Here is a 23,560-nt window from a genome sequence, read left to right as displayed (position 1 = left end):
TGGTTAAAATATATCCATTGCGCCAGGATCTAGGTTTTTCTTTCAACAAAAAAAATTACATTCATATGCAAATCGTGAAAACTATAGAGGTTAATGTTAATTTTAGTTTATTATCTCTAAATATTAATTGTTTGGTATTATTAAAAAATAAAAGCATAATTTTTTTTTCTTTTTGAGAAAACCTAGATTTATTTCTAAAGTACAAAATAGTGTAATTTTACTCATAATATTGTCAAACAAGATCGATTTTATCCCTATCTAACATAAAGATCTAAGCGGATTGGTTTGATAGTTATTCGTCTGCTATATTAGATTTTCTAAAAAAGTTTGTTGATAAAATGAATAAGTTTTGTAATTGTGTTGTGTTAGAGCATCTCCAATAGAGTGACATGGTTTTCTAAATTGTCAAATTTAGCTTGCCATTTAGAGAGGGAGTACTCCAACAATGTGACATGACTCTCTAAAATAAATAGTTTGGCTAGTCCATTTGGTTAGCTATTTCTATTTTTTTTATTAATTCTTTCTCTTTCTTCTTTGTTTCTTTTTTCTACTTTTTCTTTTTTTTCTTTAAATTTATTCACTTTTAATAATAAAATAATCAAATAGAGAGTCAAATAGTTAGCATGGTTGGAGTAAGACATAAATTTGGCTAGCTAAAATGACTAAACTAATATTACTTGTCACATCAAATCTTTCAAACATCAATTAGTAACAAAATATATATTTTACACATAATTGATGTTTAAAAGATTTGATGTGACAAGTAAATAACGAGTTAAATAACAGTAAACCCGTCTGTTTAAATTTTCTGGTAGAGGTAAAATTGATCTTGTTTGGAAACGTTAAAGGGTAAAATTGTACCATTTTCTACACTAGAAGTAAACTTACCTTTTAAAAAAATGATAGGGGAAAATTTGGATCTTACTCCCAAAAATATTGAATTTAGTGATATTAAATTTTGGCTTAAGGCTCAAATTGCCCCCTAAACTATACCTTACAATTCAATTTGATACCCAATTTCTTAAAAATCACCAATTAGTTCCATCTTCAAAATTTTGTAAGGACGACGTTAACCTTTCAATATAGATGACGTGCAAAACTAATAAATTACTCCTAAACAAATAGCTATTTTTGGTTGGTTTTCTTGTTGTGTCCTCTTCCTCTCTCTTAAAGGTGCTTTATCTCCTTTTTGTCTATCTTTTTTAGGTTTGGAGACCTGAACTTTAATGCAGAAATTCCAACAAAACTAACATAACACAAACATAAAAATGTCCCTAAACATCAAACTCTACCCATTGCAATGCTTGCATAGGCTGTGTATGTTAGTTTGATGGGCATTGTGATTATTTAGTAAAATTTACTCCTTCAGTAAATGAAAAAAGAGAACACAGGTAATCTTTGTCCTTATATGAAATTTTTTTAATGTCAAATGCTAAATTTTTCAACTTCAAAAGGTGGATTGGTTCATCAAGCATAGTAGTGTGAAACTTACACATTCACTTTTAAGAATTTATGTTCTCAATTATTTTCCACACTTTTTTCTTGCACTTGTAAGCTGCATAGCCAATTTGATAGACTGACAGGTACACAACGGAAGGAGGGATCATCATCCTCGTTAAACCCTTCTAAGGTTGAAAATTCCACACTTTTTTCTTGCACTTGTAAGCGATAGTCTGACAGGTACACAACTGAAGGAGGGATCATCATCCCCGTTAAACCCTTCCAGGGTTGAAAAAATAAGCACATTAGATTTTTGAAATCACAATTTTAAGGATTAAGGAACATTTCTCATCAATGGCTTCCACTTTAACATCTCCAATATCCTTGCAAAACAGCTTTTCATCTTCATAATAACCAACAATAACATTCCACTCTAATTTTGGTTTTCATATTTACTTCCTATAACTAGAATTACACACTTAAAATCTTCAACAACAACCAAGTACAATGGAGCTTTCATTGAAGAAAATATTGATAGGACCAATAGGCTGCAAAATGGATCAGAGACGCTAGTGTTGGAAGGAAAAAAGTAAGAAGGTCAATCTTACTCCAACAGTGTGGAAGCCATTGCAGAGAGTTTCAGTGAATTGTTAATGGGTTGAAAAGGAAGGAAATCTAATTTTGTTTTGGTCGAGATAGGATATACAATTGATGTATTATTTTAATCATTTGTAACTCACCAAATTTCACTCCGTCTTAACAGATTTCGTTTTGTCAAAAAGAAAAAAAAATTCCTGAGGTGAGGCCAATTGTCGATTTTGGTATAGATTAGGGGGTTAATTGATGATTTTAGAAGATTAGGTATCCAACTAAATTTGGAGATATAGTCTAGGGGCAATTTGGGCCTTAAGCATTAAATTTTTCTAGCATGTAAAAATATATTGTTTATGAAAACTTCATAAACATTGGTGATATAAATATATAATTTTTTTATATAAAATTTAAAAATATTATTGATGTGGTTGAATCTTGAAAGTTCGCTTGTCATCTTGCGATTGAATAGAAACAAAGTCAAATAGGGGTCGTTATTCGGTTAACCCACTTCGATGGCTAAATAAGTTTATGAAAGTACTGGAGGATGATCATAATCAGTAGACGAAAGCTGTAATGTAAGCTTAAGAGAGTGAAAATGAAGTACCATACCTGAGTTAAACTTACTTTATTTATACTGTTGTCGATCTATAGAAGACGGTTATAAGTTGAGGAGTGGGGTGGGCTATGTGTCTCTTGTTGATAGGAGGACGTTTCCCCATATATCGAGCCTTAATATTCCTTAAACCCACTAGGTCTATGATTCTCTAGATCGGATGTGATCATGGTAATGATAGGGGTATTTTACCCCTATCTTTTAGCGTGATTTACGGGTCGATTTTGGATAAAGTAAATAAGTTTAATTACAAAAATAAAGTGTTTTGATAAAATAAAGAAATAAAAATAAATCTTGTACTTTCAGTTAGTTTTCCGTGCTTTTGATTAGTTTAGGAAATAAAAACGTCAAGCTAACTCGGCTCGCAAGATTTGTATTTCAGGTACGAGCAAGGAGCAAAAATCTACTCAAATACGCGGGGCGTATAATCCTTTACGCGGGGCGTGAAACATGTGTCAGCAATAATTGCCTTATCCGCAGGAGCCATGTGGAATTGACTCAGCATACGCGGGGCGTATGCCACCCTACGCGGGGCGTATGACACATGTCGGCAATAATTGGCCTAATCCTGAAAGTCAGACTGCACTGTCTCCCTGAGTCAACTCTTCGTACGCGGGGCGTATAACCATACACGCGAGGCGTACCAGACAATTCTTCAATGATAAAAACTCAGAGACTCTTTTACGCGGGGCGTACTTCTGCTACGCACGGCGTAAAAGCTCCAATTCAAGCAATAAAACTTCAGAGACTCAAACACGCGGGGCGTATAATCCTTTACGCAGGGCGTGCTTGAGACAACAAGACAACGAATTGGTCCACATGCAGGAGATTTCTGACGGAATGGGCACTTACGCGGGGCATAGACCACCTTACGCGGGGCGTATCATGGGATTTCTGCACCAAATAATGTTGCTCCATACTTGTACTTTGTGAAGTTACAAACTTGCCCTTGCTTGATGTCTATAAATAGGAAGCTCTTGAACTTCATTTAACACCAAGAAATAATTACACACTAGAGAGCAAACTATACTTGTTTTGTTACTTGTTGCAGTATAGATTCAGTGTTTGTAGCTAAACTCTCCACCTCGAGAGCTTGTTCGGTTGTTTCGGCATTCCATCGAAGTTCCGCCCCACCATTCGTCACCAAGCTCGAGAGTTCCACCCCCACAACCTAGGAGACGGCTTTGAGTCCGGTTAGCTAGTTTCAAGGGCGGATTCTCCCCTTTTACGTGCTAATTAGCTTGTACTCTTCCTATGTACTAGACTTGGTTGTATTCCATTTATATACATTTCATATTTATAATTTCATGATTTATAATCTCCATTTCCCTTTACGTGTTAGTGTTTGCTACTTGTTTTGATATTGATAATTGACTATTGTGTAGGAGAACGCGATTTCCGACGCCATTCGGGCTATCTTTAGGGAATTATATAGGTGTTGCCCTACCGGAAGTGACAAACCGGAAACTGTAGGAATTGACAAGCCACGGAACTTACGGGCCCTAGTTTCTAATTCCCCCGCTTTAGACACGCCTTGACTAGGAATCACACAGTCTAAGTGCTTCACGGGTCGGTCCTACTACACTTAGTCGTCTTTGCAAGAGTAATTTACTATCCGTATACAATTAGAGTCATTATTTATCGTGGTTATAACTTATCGATATTCATCCCACTTTATAGGGTTTTAGCTACACAAATCTGAGTTGCCAATAGTTAGGATACTGTGTAGTTGTATCTTACTTCATCCCAAAGTAATCACCGCTTAAATAACATACGAAACCGAGTCGTCTAATACTTGTAATTATAAATCCCATGGATTCGATACCCGGTCTTAACCGGATTATTACTTGATACGATGGGGTACACTTGCCCCTAAGTAGTCGTAGCATCTAAGTAGAGTCAAGAGCAATTTATAAAGATCACATTCATAGACATAGAGTCCGCACTCATAATATATACATATCGTCATTAGAAAACTCTACCTAGATCTTACGCGCATCAGGTAACGATTGGATCCTTGACTGGATTTAGTAAGACTTCCCGAATTAAGGTTCCTAGTACGTCATCATATCGCTCTATTTCAATAAGGAGGCACCATGTGTTCTTTTTGTTTTTCGAGTGTTGGTTCGAGTCTTTTAGGTACCACATGACAAAGTTGTATACGCCGGGTATCAAATGTTCCCCCAGGTCTAATTGGTCATTCTTTAGGATAAGAAAGCAATTGGGAAGCATTTGTTTGAAGGAAAATAGACAAGCCTATAATTTTTTTTTAATCTATTTTGTCTATTTCCCTTTCCCAAGATCCGTTAATCGTTATTTCATATAAAAAGAGATTAAACAAAATACCTTTAGTTTGATGAACTATCTACTACTGCTAACAAAGTGCCCTCGTGGAAATCACGTCAATCACAAACACAATCACAAACAAGAACAAGAAATCAAAACCAAAAGTTAGTAATCAACCAAATAGCAACCAAGTGTATATTACCTCTAACGGTATCCACACGAATATAAGAAACGGATGAATGGAGTAAATAATTTAATCGAGTGAGAGACGAGAGAAATCCTATTGCTCTAATGTTGTGTTAGCCGAAATTTACATGCTTATGGGGTCTATTTATAGTGTTTCAATTAATTGAATCCCAATTCAATTAGGTTTAGTAAATTAGAATACTAAATAATTTAGGTATTCTATTTAGATAATTATTCCATTTATTAAACATTATCTTATATATAATAAAATATATATTTAATAAATATTATTCTAATCTCATTAGGATAATTAATTAGGCCAGGATAATAATAAAGATAAATAAGCACATTATATTATCTAACTAATATTATCTCTTTAATTGATTTAACCATAATATAATCTAATTATATTTATCTAAATAAATCAACTAAAAACCCTAATTTATCTACTATAAAATTCAACACCCTATAGTCTCTCTCTATTAAATTACTATTCCATCCTCCGGTCTTACTTCATATGTGACCTACTAGGTTCTTACCAAAGCTAGTCGTATATTTTTATTTAAATTAATTCAATTAGATTAATTTAATCCTAAACATATAACAGAATGAGTGTGCAGAGTGTTTTATCAGAAACGTCTCATTCCCCTAAAGTGATAAGAAGTCAGGTTGATTCTAACGTTTACCTTTCAGTATTAGGTTCAGTATAATTCGATCCTTCATCAGTTATATCCTTAGATGTATCCGTAACTATGGAATATGTCAAGTTACATATAATGAGACGTTTGTTTTACTTGTTCAGGTAGAATTAACTTTGAATGGATATGTTAAGTGAAATCTCCATTTCTACTCTTAACCTTATCACCTTGCAAGGGTTTCAGTTAATTCTTCCACAAGAGGCCCATGGATATATCTCCTATCTATCAGGAGTGACGAATGCTCAATCTAACATTAACTATCCTGCAATTACTTTATGTGATACCCAACCCTGCTCTCACACACCCTAGGCCCCCCTGTAGTGGATCGTGCTGGCACAGAATCAAAGCATCACACTCCATAATCCAGAATCACTAATTAATGTTTATTTGAGTCTAAGGATTACTTATACCTATTAATACCATTTGAGATGAAACATGTGACACTAGATAAATCCATCCATCCTGTTATCTCAAGTCGAGTCCCTAGTCCTAATGAACTCCTTCACCGGATCCATGTAACTATGTAGATATCTCAATATCTAAAGCTTGTGAGATCAGCTCTCTGTTCATAATAGAAAACATAATTACATGCAAGTCTCAACAACACCATGCTAATCCTTATAAACATATTACTTGACTTGGGGTTGTTTTAAGTTTATTAGTTTTATTATAAAGTTCTGTCTCACTTCATGCTTGTATGAACACTTTATGATTACTTAAATAAACTTTAGGATTTCTTTTATTTAACTTGATTAGTTTCGATAAAAGATAAATGCCTTCATATAGTTAAACTTACTATATCTTATAAAACAAAGGATAATGAACAATTCAACAACTGGTTTATATCCTACAACAATTGACTATAAGACACTAAACCCCAACATCTCCCACTTGGACTAAAGCCAATTGTTCCTAAAACTAATCCCAGACAAATTCAAATGAAGACCATGAACTCTCTGGCTTAAGGCTTTCCTCAACAGGTCTGCAACGTTGTCCTCTGTGGGTACTCTTTCGACTCTCACATCTCCTTTAGCTACAACCTCTCTGATGAAATGGTATCATATGAGATAATGCTTAGATCCATTATGAGACTGTGGTTCCCTTGCTTGTGCAATGGCTTTATCGTTATCATAGTACAAAGTAATGGGATTCACAATGTCAGGCACCACTCCTAGTTTTGTGATGAACTTCTTGATCTAGACTACCTCCTTTGTTGCCTCCGCAGCCACGATGTACTCTGACTTGGTCGACAAGAAAGCAACGCTTCCTTGCTTGGAACTCTTCCAACTGACCGCGCCCCCATTCATAATAAATACATATCAAGATTGGGATTTGTAATCATTCTCATCTATTAGATGACTTGCATCTGAAAATCCTTCTATTTTCACATCACCTCCTCCATACACTAAAAACATGTCTTTAGTCCTTCTCAAGTACTTAAGAATGTTCTTGACAGCTATCCAGTGACCATCACCTGGATTTGCCTGATAGTGACTTGTTACACTTAATGCAAACGCTACATCAGGTCTAGTGCAAAGCATAATATACATAATCAAACCAATAACATTGGCGTATGGAATACCAGCCATGCGATTCCTTTCATTTTCACTTTTAGGAGACTGATGATGACTTAACTTAATTCCATGAACCATTGGTAAGTTTCCTCTTTTCTATTCTTGCATGCTAAACCGCTTTTGCACTTTGTCAATGTATGTAGACTTGGAGAGTCCAAACAATCATCTGGATCTATCTCTATAGATCTTAATCCCTAAGATGTAAGCTGCTTCTCCCAAGTCTTTCATAGAGAAGTTACCGGATAACCATACTTTCACCGATTGTAGCATAACTACATCATTTCCTATTAGTAATATGTCATCCACATATAATACTAGGAAAACTATCGAGCTCCCACTGACTTTCTTGTAAACACAAGCCTATTCTGGGTTTTGTTTGAAATCAAATTGCTTTATGATTTCATCGAAACGTTTGTTCCAGCTCCTTGATGCTTGCTTGAGTCCATAAATGGATTTCTGAAGTTTGCAAACTTTAGTTGCATCCTTCGATGTGAAACCTTCAGGTTGCATCATGTATACATTCTCAAGTAGGTTTTGAAGGAAAATAGGCTAACGTTTGGCAACGGAAATATAAAAATTTTAACCTTTTTCCATTAAACCAAGATCTGTTAATCGTTATTTCATATAAAGAGGGATAAAAGGAAATACCTTTTGATGAACTATCTACCGTTACAAGCGAAGTGCCCTCAACTCTTACTCCGAGTTCACGAGCACAAAACAAAACACAAGATCAAATCAAGTTAGAACTCAACCGTATAAAAGCAATCAAGAATAGATTGCCTCTAATTAATCAACACAAGATCAATGAATAAGAGAAAGAGATGAAAATCAATTGAACGGAAGGAAGCGGTGGATGATCTCGTCCTCAACAAGGGGTGTCGAAATTCTCTCTCCAGGAATACTAGGGCTGGCCGAAATTTGCTAATAGGAGGGGTATAAATAACCTCTTGTATCTTAACCCTAGTTAGATAGAATTAGGTTACTTAATAAGAGTTATATTCGGAATAATACTCTTGTTATTATTATCTACAACTATATCTAAATATAAAGATATTATTAACTTATTTAATAGGATAACAATTAGAAGTAATTTAATCACAATAAACCTTCTAATTGAATTATCCTATAATTAATTTAATCCATAATTATAATCTAATTAAAATTGTTTAAAATCAAATTAATTAATTATGTATTTTATATACATAAAATTGCCCCCTATATACTGGACCTTAGTGGACTCAGTTGGGCTTCCATCAATTAATTAACATCTGTTTCTCTTTTGGGCTCCAAGTCTTATGTGTGACCCATTAGGTTCTTATTGCTTCTAGCCGTATACAACTATTAAATTAATTTTCTTAGAATTATATTTAATCTTTGTATAACGGAATGAGTACGCGAACTGTGATTGGTAGATCCGAAACATTCCCCCAGAGCTATAAGAAGACAGGTTGATTCCGTCGTTGACCTTTCCGTATTAGTTACAGTATAATTCGATCCTTCATCAACTACATCCTTGAACAGAATCTTATGACTATGGATAATGTCAAATCACATATAGCGAGACGTTCATTTTACTTGTATAGGCCGAGTTAACTCCAATTAGATAGGTTAAGTGAAATCTGCATTTCAAGTCTTAAGCTATCACCTTGCAAGGATTTAGAGTTAAGTCTTCCACAAGAGATCCTTGGACGTATCTCCCATTTATCAGGAGTGACAAATGCTCAAGCCAATGTATAACTATCCTGCAATTACTTCCCGTGACACCCAACGTATGCCGTTCACACCCTAGAGTCATCTCTGTTATGGATCGTGTTACAACATGATCAAAGCATCACATTCCATAATCCAGAATCACTAATTAACATTCCTTTGAGTCTTAATATTACTTATACCTATTAATACCAATGAGATAAACAGGTGACAAGGATAAATCTACCCATCCTGTTATCTCAAGTCGGGTCCCCAATCCTAATGAACCCCTTTCATTGGATCCATGTAATTGTCCAGATATATGCATATCTGAAGCTTGTGAGATCAGCTCTCTGTCTCGATAGAAGACATTGTTATAATGTTTCGTCTCACTTAATGCTTGTATGAACACTTTATAATCACTTTAAATAAACTCAGGGATTTCCTTTTATTAGACTTATTTAGTTCTTTAAAAAAGGTTGCCTTTATATAGTTATAAAACCATATCTTATTAAAACAAATGACATAAAGAACAATTCATTTATATTAGGTTTATATCCTGGAACAATTGTCTATAGGACACTAAACCCCAACATACTCCCACTTGGACTAAAGCCAATTATTTCTACAACTTATCCCAGTAGAACTTAAATGACGATCATGTACTTTCTGGGCTAAGGGATTTGTCAACGGATCTGCAACGTTGTCCTCTATAGGTACTCTTTCTATTCTCACATCTCCTCTTGCAACAATCTCTCTTACAAGGTGGTATCGCTTTAGGTAATGCTTGGATGCATTATGAGACCGTGGTTCATTTGCTTGTGCAATGGCTCCATTGTTATCACAGTACAGAGTAATGGGATTCACAATGTCAGGCACCACACCAAGTTCGGTAATGAACTTATTAATCCAAACTGCTTCCTTTGCTGCCTCCGCAGTAGCGATGTACTCAGACTCGGTCGTAGAGAAAGCCACGCTTCCCTTCTTGGAACTCTTCCAACTGACCGCACCCCCATTCAAGATAAATAGGTATCCTGATTGGGATCTAAAATCATTCTCATCTGTGAGATGACTCGCATCTGAAAATCCTTCTATTTTCAGATCCCCTTCTCCGTACACTAGGAACATATCCTTAATCCTTCTCAAGTACTTAAGAATGTTCTTGACGGCATTCCAATGCTCGTCACCTGGATTACCTTGATAACGACTCATTATGCTTAACGCGAACGCTACGTCAGGTCTAGTGCAAAGCATATCATACATAATCGAACCGATTGCGCTGGCGTACGGAATTACAGCCATGTGTTTCTTATCATCTTCGGTTTTAGGACACTGATGATTGCTTAACTTTACCCCATGTACCATGGGTAAGTTACCTCGTTTCGATTCGAGCATGCTAAACCGCTTTATCATCTTTTCAATGTGTGTAGCATGTGAAAGACCAATCAGTCTTCTTGATCTATCTCTATAGATCTTTATCCCTAGTATATAAGCTGCTTCACCAAGGTCTTTCATGGAGAAGTTACTTGATAACCATACTTTCACCGACTGTAGTAGAGCTATGTCATTTCCCATTAGCAATATATCGTCCACATATAATATGAGAAATGCAACTGAGCTTCCACTTGCTTTCTTGTAAATACAAGCTTCTTCGCAATTTTGTTCGAAACCAAACTGTTTTATGGTTTCGTCAAAACGCTTGTTCCAGCTTCTAGATGCTTGCTTGAGTCCATAAATGGATCTTTGAAGTTTGCAAACCTTGGTTGCATCCTTCGATGTGAAACCTTCAGGTTGCATCATATATACATCCTCAAGCAGGTTTCCGTTTAGGAAAGCTGTTTTCACATCCATTTGCCAAATCTCGTAATTGTAGTGAGCGGAAATAGCGAGCATTATTCTGATTGATTTGGACATGGCTACAGGAGAGAAAGTTTCGTCATAATCAATTCCTTGCTTCTGACGATATCCTTTCGCTACTAACCTAGCTTTGTAGGTGCTAACCTTTCCATCCATGTCGGTCTTCCTCTTGAAGATCCACCTGCACCCAATGGGTTTTATCCATTCGGGTGGATCAACCAAAGTCCACACTTGGTTAGTGTACATGGAATCCATTTCAGAATTCATGGCCTCAAGCCATGCTTTAGAATCTGGACTGGTAAGAGCCTCTTCGTAGTTTTCGGGTTCGTCGTCTAACACGGGAACCTCATCATCATCTCCCACTAGAAAACCGTATCTAACTGGGAGTTCACAAACTCTTTGTGATCTACGAGTAGGTGGTGGCACTTCAGTCTCATCTAATGGGACTGCTTCGGGTTCCTCAACCGCCTCTGTTGTTTCAGATGGTGTTTCTTCTTCTTGAACTTCATCAAGTTCAATCATGCTTCCCTTTTCTGTTTCTTCGAGAAACTCTTTCTCCAAGAAGGTTGCGTGCTTGGATACTATTACTTTCTGATCATATGGATGATAGAAGTAATACCCCATAGTTTCCTTAGGGTATCCAATGAAGAAACATTTATCAGATTTAGAATCTAGTTTATCTGACGCTACGCATTTGACAAATGCTGAACAACCCCATATTCTCATGAATGAGAAAGTAGGTTTCCTACCAATGAACAATTCATATGGCGTGGAACTGGCGGATTTAGTTGGTACTCGATTTAGGGTGAAGACGGCAGTTTCTAAGGCATAGCCCAGAATGTCTTTGGAAGTAATGCTATGCTCATCATAGATCGCACCATATTTAGTAAGGTACAGTTCCTCCTTTCGGATACACCATTGTGTTGTGGTGTATAAGGAGGTGTCCATTGTGAGCATATCCCACATTCAGTTAGATAATTCAGAAAATCGTCTGAAAGATATTCACCACCTCAATCGGATCGAAGTTTCTTTATTTTCTTTCCTGTTTGATTTTCTACTTCATTCTTGAAGCATTTGAATTTCACAAAAGCTTCGGACTTGTGCTTCATCAAGTAGACATAACCATATCTGGTATGGTCATCTATGAAGCTTATGAAGTATCCGAATCCTCCTCTTGCTTGGACTGACATAGGACCACATACATCTGAATGTATTAATCCTAAAGTGTCTGATACACGCTCACCTTTATTGCTAAAGGGTGTCTTTGTCATTTTACCTTTTAAACAGGCTTCGCATGTTTCCAATGATTCACAATCAATTGAATCTATAAGCTCATCTTGATGTAGCTTAAGCATGCGTCTTTTGTTTATATGGCCTAAATGACAATGCCACAAGTAAGTTGAATTATCTAGCTTATGTCTTTTGGTATCAATTGCGAATACAGAAATTTTATCGTCTAACACATAAATCCTATTTAATGATATTCCTGAAAAATAGAAAATCCCATCTCTATAAAACTTGCAATGTTTGTTCTTTATTGAAATATGAAAGTCGTCATCAACAAGACAGCTAATAGAAATAATGTTTCTAGACATCTCTGGAACATACAAACAGTTCCTTAATTCTATTACAAGCCCAGAGGGCAAACTCAAAGCATAATCTCCAATCGTGAGGGCGGCAACTCTTGCTCCATTTCCTACTCGCAAGTTTATGCTTCCCTTCTTCAATTCCTTAGTCCGTTTGAGTCCCTGAATATTCGTACAAATATGAGATCCACATCCGGTATCTAATACCCAAGATTCAGACTGTGAAATTGAGTTAATTTCAATGCCCGTCTTCACCATAAAAGTGGCACTCTCCTTTGGGCTTCTTCACGTCCATCCCCTTTATTTCGGTGGGCGTGGCCCTTGCCCTTCTTGAGATAGATAGGATTTGGAGGGTTCCCTTTCCTCTTCTTTGATCCCTCAATAGCAAGGGCCAGTATTCCCTCATTTTCCTTTATATTGGGCTCGACTGTCTCGAGCATATTTGCAAGCTCTTCAAGAGAGATTTGCAAGCCATTCACTTAGTAGTTCATGATGAATTGTGAATAACTCTCGGGGAGGGATTGAAGAAGTAAGTCTACACTTAGTTCATGATTCATCGCATCTCCAATACTAGAAAACTTGGTAATAAGGCCAATCATCTTGACACAATGTGTCATTACAGATGTGCCCTCCTGCATCCTGCATCGATATAACTGCTTCGATATCTAGTAGCGTTCGCACCGAGTTTGATTCCCAAACAACTCTTTCAGGTGCGTGACCATGGAATAGGCATCCATCTCCTCATGTTGCCTTTTCAATTCCGGTGTCATCGATGCAAGTATGATGCATCCCGCGTGATCATCATCAGCCTCATGCTTCCCTTCGTCATTCCTTACTACAGTTATGCCTCTCTTTTTAGGTACACAATGGATTGGACTAACCCACTCACTATCCGAAATAGGATAAATGATTCCATTGTCTAAAAGTTTTTGACTACTTCTTTCATGTTCGGATATAAGCGTCTTTGCCTATCCGCTTTAGGTGGCCTATTTTCTTCTAAATGAATTCTGTGTATTACAATACTAGGATTAATTCCTTTTAAGTCTGAAATTTGCCATCCCATACTTCTTATCCTATTTCTAACAACTTCTTTCAATTTCTCTTCTTGATCATTAGTTAACTTGTTAGAGATAATTATAGGTAGAGAATCGCCTTCGCCTAAAAAAGCGTACCTCAAGTGGTTTGGTAACTCTTTAAGTTCTAATTTAGGGGGTACTACAATTGAAGGCGAAACTGGTCCATCTTCTCAAATCAAAGGCTCTGGGTCCTTATCTTCTTCTTCTTCTCCCACTATAGGTTCTATTATTTCTTCATTTTGAACAATGTCATTGACACATTCTTCAATTAAGTCTAGTTTCATACAAGCGAATTCTTCCATAGGAAACTCGATCTTATCTTCTCCTATCCTTAAAACTACTTTCCCTTCCGACATATCGACTAATGCACGTCCCGTGTTCATAAACGGTCGACCAAAAATTAGTGGACAATTAACGTCATATGCAAAGTCTAATATAACAAAATCGGTAGGAAAAATAAATTTGTCAACTTTAACTAAAACATCCTCAATTATACCATATGGTCTCTTAGTGGTTTGATCCGCTAATTGTAAAACCATATTGGTACGCTTGATACCTTCTTCTAAACCTAACTTATTAAAAATAGACAACGACATTAAGTTTATACTTGCTCCTAAATCATAAAGACAACTTGGGAATTCAATATCTCCCAACTTACACGGGATGGTAAAACATCCGGGATCTTTGAGTTTAGTGGGCAAATTGCTTGACACTATTGAACTACAATCCTCAGTTAGCGATATGGATGAAATTCCTTCCCAACTGATCTTTTGCGAAATTAAATCTTTTAAAAATTACCATAGTTAGGAATCTGCGTTATCGCATCCATAAAAGTCAAATTAATATGCAAATTTTTAAGTTTATCCAAAAACGTTAAAAGTTGTTTGTCATAGTCCTTATTTCGGACTTTCTGTGGAAAAGGTGGTTTGGGTACAAAAGTTTTTGTACTTGAGTCAATAGGTGAACCTTTTGCATTTAATGTATCTTCTTTGGATTTCGTTGGTAAATCAGTTCCTGGTAAAGTAGAATCTCCGGGCATTTCCGGACCTAAGTAATTTTTCTCTGAACGAAGAGTGATAGCCTTTACATGCTCTTTCGGATTTTCTTCCGTATGGCTGGGAAGACTTCCCTCTTTTCGGGATGGAATTGATTTAGAAATTTGTCCAATTTGAACCTCCAAATTATGGATGCTAGATGAGTGGTTTTTAATAAGCTGATCGAATTTATTCTCGATCCGTTTAAAACCATCGTCGTGATTACTTATTTTTCCACCAATAGCATCTATAAATTTGTCGATTTTAGAAGATAAAGTGCTAATCATATCTCTTGATTGATTTTGATAATTACTGGTACGATTTTGATTAACATTTGCATTATTATTATTATCTCTCCAGTTAAAGTTAGGATGATTCCTCCATCCAGAATTATAAGTACTAGAATAAGGATTATTAGTTTGGTTTTTCCCTTGGACAAAATTTACATGTTCAATCTCGCTCATACCTTCGTAATCCACATCCGTTGGGATTGGATTACCATTGGTATCGCACGGTGCCATAAACCTATCAATTTTGTGCGACAAGGCAAAAAATTGGGCTTGTAACATCGAGACTGGATCGAGATTTACTATACCTTTAACAGATGATGTGGTTGAGGATGATGGTTTCGCCACCGGTATGTGTCCACGTTCTGCGGGCCACATACTGCCGTTGATTGCCATTTCCTCCAAAAGTTCTCTTGCTTGGGCGGATGTCTTCTTCATAAATAACCCTCCCGACATAGCATCTAATGAACCTCTAGTTGTAGGATTTATCCCATTATAAAATGTTTGCATTAAAAGTGCATCGGGTAATTGGTGGTGTGGGCATAAACATTGAAGTTCTTTAAAACGTTCCCAAGCTTCATAAAGAGTTTCATTATCATTCTGAGAAAAAGATGTTAACTCTTTTATGACTCTTGCAGTTTTTGCTAAAGGGAAATATTTTGATAAAAACGCTTGGGCTAATTGGTCCCAAGTTTCAAATGTTGCGGCTGGCATAGAAGTTAACTAATCTTTGGCTCTATCCTTTAAAGTGAAAGGAAAGAGGCGAAGTTTGATTGCTTCAGCAGTCACATCTGGTATTTTGAAAGTGTCACAAATTTCAAGGAAATTTATCAAATGGGTGTTAGGGTTTTCGTTAGGTAGCCCATAAAATGTTACATTGTTTTGCAACATATTAAGCAGAGCTGGCTTAATTTCAATTTGGTATGCGTTTATTCTGGGTCTAACTATACTAGTGGTTACACCGGCCACTCATGGCCTAGCGTAATCCATGAGTGTTGGTGGATCTGCCATATTTTCTGGCTCAGAATTTTCTTTTTCTTTGTCTTTCTTGTTTTTTCTATTACTTCTAAGTGTCTTTTCAATTTCTGGGTCTAATGGTTTTGGTGGGATGCCCGAACTTCGAGAACTGCGCATGAACTTGAAATTGTGCACGAACTAAGACTACCTTCAAAACAGAATTTGAAAAATAAATATGTTAGTAATTAAAAATAAATAAAATATAAAAGTTAAAATAAGTATGTATAAACCTAGATTCGAAATAAAACACGAAAAATCTAAATTTTTGTGAAAAATTTTGGCGTTCCCCGGCAACGGCGCCAAAAACTTGTTGAGCGATTTCCACAAGTGCACGGTTTCGCTTGTAGTAATAAAAAGATAACGATCCCACAGGGAACTTTTTTCAACAAAAACTTATTTATGTGTAGTTTAAATAAGACTTAAGGTTTATAAGAATAGATAATCATTATTTGAAATTGATTTTGAGATTGATTGAATAAGAATTAGGTTAGAATATGTAGAATGTTAGAAATCAATTCTGTTTTGAATATGAATTACAAAACAGAAACGTTTAGTGTTTAAAATAAGAGATTAATTGTGTTCGTTTGCATTAAGCAAAGAAAACAACTTTAAACTTTGTATAAATTATAAAAGTGTAATAACGTAAACTCCTTCAATTAAAAGGCTTTGAACCGCAGACAATCCTTCTACGGTCGGGTTAGATTGCTACCTTAACCAAATTAACACTTATTTCCGATAAGCCGACTTAACGATCATATCGTCCTTAAGAATGAATTTGCTTAAGTGTTCAACAAAGTTTCCTTGTAAAGATATTGAATTTAAGTGTCCAGAGCTTACTTCAGATCTTTTTACCAAAGTGCTACATAAAATTATATTGAATCGAATGAATGTTGTCCTGTTAATAGAATCTAGCAAGTGCACTAGATACAAGTAATAAAGTGATAAGTCAAGTATCTTCTCCACAGGGATTCGGATCAAAACTTACTAGAAAAACGTTGCAGAACAAGGTGTTCGTTATATGTGACTTCTTTATATTGACGTTTGTTAAGATTTGTTGGTAACAGCACTACGTACTACTTCTAAGTATAGAAAAATGACTACTTGATGATGATAAACAGGTAGAACAGGCTAAGCACAGCGGAACAGGTTACCTTAAGTTCCTAAATAGCCTAATCAGTCATGAATGATGCAAATGAAGTCAAGGTTACTGCTTTAATGCTCACTTAAGTCAACTCTCGTGTGTTCTTAAGATTCTAAGACTTACTAAAACCCACAACGTCCTAAAGGTTTGTTCTTTCTTGCATTAAGATCGAAGCAGCATTTCAAATGAGAAAACCCTTGATACAACAACCTAACATGTTTGCTTTGGGGTTGGATGTTTGATAGAGAGTTCGGTGAAGATGAAAGCAGTGTCCTATCATTCATCTAACACAAGCATATATGCATAAGCACTGAAATATAAATCCTCATCAAACACATCATAAGTTAACACCATTCATTCATTAATAGACTTAAGAAACTTACATAACCGACTCCAACTGACCGAGCCTATTCAAAAGGACTACTCACTCATACAGGCGAGTGAGCAATCTGCTGGTTCAAAGCTCTCAAACTCCATCTATGGAGCTATATTTCTTCCGGTCCTCCTCCCGCTGCAAAAGTCTATATTTCGTTTAATAAAAGATGCCCCCCTTTTCCTTTGTTACTCTATCTATTTAAAGGAAAGGCCAGGGTCAATACGGTACCAAAAGTATCCGAACAAAATATTACAATCCCAAGTCAATTGTTCATAAATCTAAAATGCTAAAAGTAGTGAAGATCCTTTTGACCCTTGAACATTCAAGGGTCGAAATTTCATGTCATCTTGTTGCTTCCGGACTGCTCTTATCCGCCTTTCTGCCTGCAGCTACTGCCACACCTACTTCCCATCCTGTCGCTGTCCATCATCAGAAGTTCCGGCGTTTGACCGCTGGATCAAAGAATGGCTCAATCTCCTCATGGCATGTGCGAAACAGGCTGCTTCCAGACTGTTCGGCTTAATCTTTCTTATCTGCACAAAAGCACCTATAAGACATTCTTTCTTGTAATAAAACATAAAAACACCCTTAATTTATCATATTTAATATGTTAAAATGTAGTCAAATTCGTGCCTAACAATGAACTTTATTAGATGAAATGTGAATTTGATACAAGTTTATAGAGAATAAAAAGCATGGAAGCATTCAAGAGGACTTGGTGAGTCCGGGTTGTCAATCCTTCCTCAAACCTCGTTAGAGTTTGTCAGGCTCCGGGGTCGAATCCGCTACTTAATCTTCTCGATGAATCTTCGGAATAGAGATGATTCTTCTACCACCAAAATGTAAACTAATCTTCGAACAGATCTTAATCTAAATCTAAATGCTACTGTGTTTGTAATTAATTGATAAACAATGTGTGTACATCATATCGTTTTTACAAAATCGAACTTCTAACTCTGAATCGTTTTTGACTCAGAATTTCTGCATAAATTCTGTACTAAATCTTAATTATCTAACTCTCCCTCCACAACTCTGAATCAACTCTTTATTTATAGATGTTGAAGAGTTGTGTCTAAGGGACGTGTCTACTACGAAGAGACGTTTCTATCCACTCGAACGGACGCGTTTCTTTGAAATCGAACATGTGTATATTGTGCTGACAGAAAATCTGATGTTACCGAGAATGGAAAATCTCTACCGAGATTAGGGGGTAGGTTTTGGTCTTCGAAAACAGAGGAGAGAGATGACTGGAAAACGCGTGTCGCGACCGAGAATAGGGAATCTCAGTCGCGACACGGGTGATTATTCCCGTTGTCGACTTCGTTTCCCATCATCGTTTCGATGCGTTTGATTTTCTTCGTCTTTGACTCTTTTTGTAGGGGTTTCCTTTGTTTTTGACCTTTTTTCGTTCCTATTTGGATTTTACCAAATATTTAGGTACCTTGCATGAAAGAAACATATTCGGACGTAAAAGTACTCTAAATAGATATAAATCTGTTAGATATTTAGATTTTACCAAAACCCCCTTCAGATGACGGTTAAAAACCGTCGTCCCGCGAGATATAAATCTGTCACAGGGCTCGCTGCCGTCTATTGCATCTTCACACGACGGTTAGGTTCTGTCATTTGAAGATACTAACTGTCATATGAATATTGTTACAATGCATCTTTTTATTTATTAACGTCACCTTTAATGTCATCACATGACATACTAATATTTAAAAATGTCAAGTAGCTATATGGGTGGCATATTGGTATTCACGGTGACATTTTTTATAATAATTTCTGTCGTAGTAACTTGTATCAAATGACATAGGTCTTAATCAATCATGTCAATAGATTTATTTTAGATGACATATTCTTTTATTTTAATGTCTTTTTATTGTTGTTTAGATGATATTTTTTTAACCGTAAATGTCACTCTTTGCCTTCTTCTTCGAATGAATCTGGCAATGAACAATAATCAAATGAACAAGAATTTCTGTATATCAATGATTTTAAATTTATTGGAGACTAATGCTCATAATCTGTTTACATTTGAACTAGACAAATTTCTGAATGTAATAAGGTAAAAACAATAAGCAATGTACATCTCCAAATCTGTCAATACGTCAATCTTTCAAGAGGCGTGGTGGTGTTGATTGGAAGCCAAATCCAACTTGATCTGCATGCATATCTAAGTCATCATTGCCTAGAATCCCCAAAGTCTTGATATCTGCAAAACCAATTGATGCTCATTAATTACGTACTGTATACAGTTAGGCCTAATTAATCTCGTTTTACCCTTTCTCCATTTTGAGACCATTCACTTACCCACCCACATTATAAATATAAAGCGTTTAACAATTCTCAAGAGTCCACAACCCAACACTATACTTACTCTAGTTATATCGAGCATGGATAGACGTATAAGGAACCTCTATCGTTGTGTTGTGTCGCAGATTTCCCGATTTCGGCCTGAGGCACCCAGGTGGCTTGTCAATATATATGCAGGTCCTCATCGTTGGTAATGGACTGCAGTGATGAATGGCCCTCCAAACGCCCCTTATGAAGGAGGTGTATTCATAGTCCACATGGACTTTCCTGTCGATTTCCCCTCCACCCCTCCAGTTGTAAGAACATGCATGAACTTATTAACACACAGAAATCAGTTCATATATATGCAAATACACTCATGACATTACTATTGTTCACAGGCCATATTCAGCACCAAAATTTATCATCCTAATATCGGTCCCTTGGGGCATGTATCTATGCCCTAGCTACTTGATCGCCCTTCCCATAGTATTGCCACGGTAAGATGATGCTATAAATCTATGCATTTGCCTATGTTTGGGGTCTAATTTATCTATTCATGTTTGGGGTCTAGTTTATCTACTCATGTTTGGGGTCTAATTTAATTTATCTATGCATTTTATAGCTACTGTGGAATATTTATGGATTGCTAGTAGAGCCCTTCATTGAGGGGCCATTTCCTGGCCGAGAGCGAATTGTTGAACGATACATCAGCAACAGAGCAGGTTATGTAGCAACTGCCAGGAGATGGACTGAAGAGTATGCATAGGATATATGATGTGCAAATAGCAATTAATTTGGCAAAATAGTGGGAGCAATTTAGAATGAATTAAAAGACCTATAATTTTAGATTGATGTACTTTAAAGCAAATGAATAACATACGTTTACTCTTTCTCACTCTCAGGTTAAATTAAAACACTCCTAAAATCATGACTAAAACCAATCTGCAAAACATACTTACCGATAACAAGTTGAACGGTTCAAACTTCACCGACTCGTATCACAACCTCAAAATCGTTTTGAAGTTCGATAAGATAGGGTATGTACTTGATACACCGATACCCCCTAACCCGGCGGATGATGCTCCCATCGAAGAGATCGATGCTTACCAGAAGCACAAGGCTGATGACGATCATGCGGGATGCATCATACTTGCATCGATGACACCGGAATTGCAAAGGCAACATGAGGAAATGGATGCATATTCCATCATCATGCACCTAAAGAAGTTGTTTGGGAAACAGACTAGGTGCGAATGCTACGAGATATCAAAATTGTTATATCATTGCAGGATGCAAGAGGGCACATCTGTTATGACACATTGTGTCAAGATGATTGGCTATATTACCAAGCTTTCTAATATTGGATTCGCGATGGATAACGAACTAAGTGTGGACTTAATTCTTCAATCCCTCCCAGAGAGTTATTCACAGTTCATTATGAACTACCAGATGAATGGCTTGCAAACCTCTCTTGAAGAGCTTGCAAACATGCTCAAGTCAGTTGAGCCCAATATGAAGAAAGACAAGGCAATACCGGCTCTTGTCATAGAGGGATCAAAGAAGAGGAAGGGGAATTTTCCCAATCCTAAACATTCCAAGAAAGGCAAGAGGGCCATGCCCACTAGAGCTAAGGGAAAGGAAGTGAAGAAGCCCAAAGGAGAGTGCCACTTCTGTGGTAAAGATGGGCATTGGAGAAGGAACTGCAAGGAGTACCTAGCCTCCCTCAAGAATGGAAAAGACGGTGCTTCAACATCTGGTATGTTTTATATTGAAATAAATACAATTTCACAGTCTGAATCTTGGGTACTTGATACCGGATGTGGATCTCATATTTGTACGAATATGCAGGAACTAAATCGGACTAAGGAATTGAAGAAGGGAAGCATAAACTTGCGAGTAGGAAATGGAGCAAGAGTTGCCGCCCTCGCTGTTGGAGATTATGCTTTGAGTTTACCCTCTGGGCTTGTAATAGAATTAGGGAACTGTTTGTATGTTCCAGAAATGTCCAGAAACATTATTTCTATTAGCCGTCTTGTTGACGACGGTTTTCATATTTCAATAAAAGACAAACATTGCGAGTTTTATAGAGATGGGATTTTCTATTTTTCAGGAATATCAGAAAATGGGATTTATGTGCTAGATGAAAAAATTTATGTATTCGCGATTGATACCAAAAGACATAAGCTAGATAATTCAACTTACTTGTGGCATTGTCGTTTAGGCCATATAAACAAAAGACGCATGCTTAAGCTACATCAAGATGGGCTTATAGATTCAATTGATTCTGAATCATTGGAAACATGCGAAGCATGTTTAAAAGGTAAAATGACAAAGACACCCTTTAGCAATAAAGGTGAGCGTGTATCAGTCACTCTAGGATTAATACATTCGGATGTATGCGGTCCTATGTCAGTCCAAGCAAGAGGAGGATTCAGATACTTCATAAGCTTCATAGACGACCATACCAGATATGGTTATGTTTACTTGATGAAGCACAAATCCGAAGCTTTTGAGAAATTCAAATGCTTCAAGAATGAAGTAGAAAATCAATTATGAAAGAAAATAAAGATACTTCGATCCGATCGAGGTGGTGAATATCTTTCAGATGATTTTCTGAATTATCTAACTGAATGTGGGATATACTAACAATGGACACCTCCTTATACACCACAACACAATGGTGTATCCGAAAGGAGGAACCGTACCTTACAAGATATGGTACGATCTATGATGAGCATAGCATTACTTCCAAAGACATTCTGGGGCTATGCCTTAGAAACTGCACTCTTCACCCTAAATTGAGTACCAACTAAATCCGCCAGTTCCACACCATATGAATTGTTCGTTGGTAGGAAACCCACATTCTCATTCATGAGAGTATGTGGTTGTTCAACATTTGTCAAACGCGTAGCGTCAGACAAACTAGATTCTAAATTTGATAAATGTTTCTTCATTGGATACCCTAAGGAAACTATGAGGTATTACTTCTATCATCCAGATGATCAGAAAGTAATAGTATCCAAGCACGCAACCTTCTTGGAGAAAGAGTTTTTCGAAGAAACAGAAAAGGGAAGCATGATTGAACTTGATGAAGTTCAAGAAGAAGAAACACCGACTGAAACAACAGAGGCGATTGAGGAACCCGAAGCAGTCCCATTGGATGAGACTCAAGTGCCACCTACTCGTAGATCACAAAGAGTTCGTGAACTCCCAGTTAGATATGGTTTTCTAGTGGGAGATGATGATGAGGTTCCCGTGTTAGACGACGAACCCGAAAACTACGAAGAGGCTCTTACCAGTCCAGATTCTAAAGCATGGCTCGAGGCCATGGATTCTGAAATGGATTCCATGTACACCAACCAAGTGTGGACTTTGGTTGATCCACCCGAAGGGATAAAACCCATTGGGTGCAGGTGGATCTTCAAGAAGAAGACTGACATGGATGGAAAGGTTAGCACCTACAAAGCTAGGTTAGTAGCGAAAGGATATTGTCAGAAACAAGGAATTGATTATGACGAAACTTTCTCTCATGTGGCTATGTCCAAATCAATCAGAAGAATGCTCGCTATTGCCGCTCACTACGATTACGAGATTTGGCAAATGGATGTGAAAACAGCTTTCCTAAACGGAAACCTGCTTGAGGATGTATATATGATGCAACCTGAAGGTTTCATATCAAAGGATGCAAACAAGGTTTGCAAACTACAGAGATCCATTTATGGACTCAAGCAAGCATCGAGAAGCTGGAACAAGCGTTTTGACGAAACCATAAAACAATTTGGTTTCGAACAAAATTGCGAAGAAGCTT

The 23,560-nt window shown here is 36.7% G+C and overlaps 1 non-coding gene across 1 annotated transcript; it reads left to right on the top strand.

Moving 5' to 3' along the window:
* Nucleotides 1-15,446: 15,446 nt before the first annotated feature.
* Nucleotides 15,447-15,553, top strand: LOC136210209 (small nucleolar RNA R71). The gene has a single exon (XR_010677919.1). It is a non-coding gene; the product is annotated as a small nucleolar RNA R71 (small nucleolar RNA).
* Nucleotides 15,554-23,560: the final 8,007 nt, after the last annotated feature.

The sequence above is a fragment of the Euphorbia lathyris genome, chromosome 10, assembly GCF_963576675.1.
Source record: "Euphorbia lathyris chromosome 10, ddEupLath1.1, whole genome shotgun sequence".
In the NCBI taxonomy this organism is placed as follows: domain Eukaryota; kingdom Viridiplantae; phylum Streptophyta; class Magnoliopsida; order Malpighiales; family Euphorbiaceae; genus Euphorbia; species Euphorbia lathyris.
The sequence above is the reverse complement of the archived record's forward strand: the minus strand, read 5'-3'. Positions and strand labels throughout refer to the sequence as shown.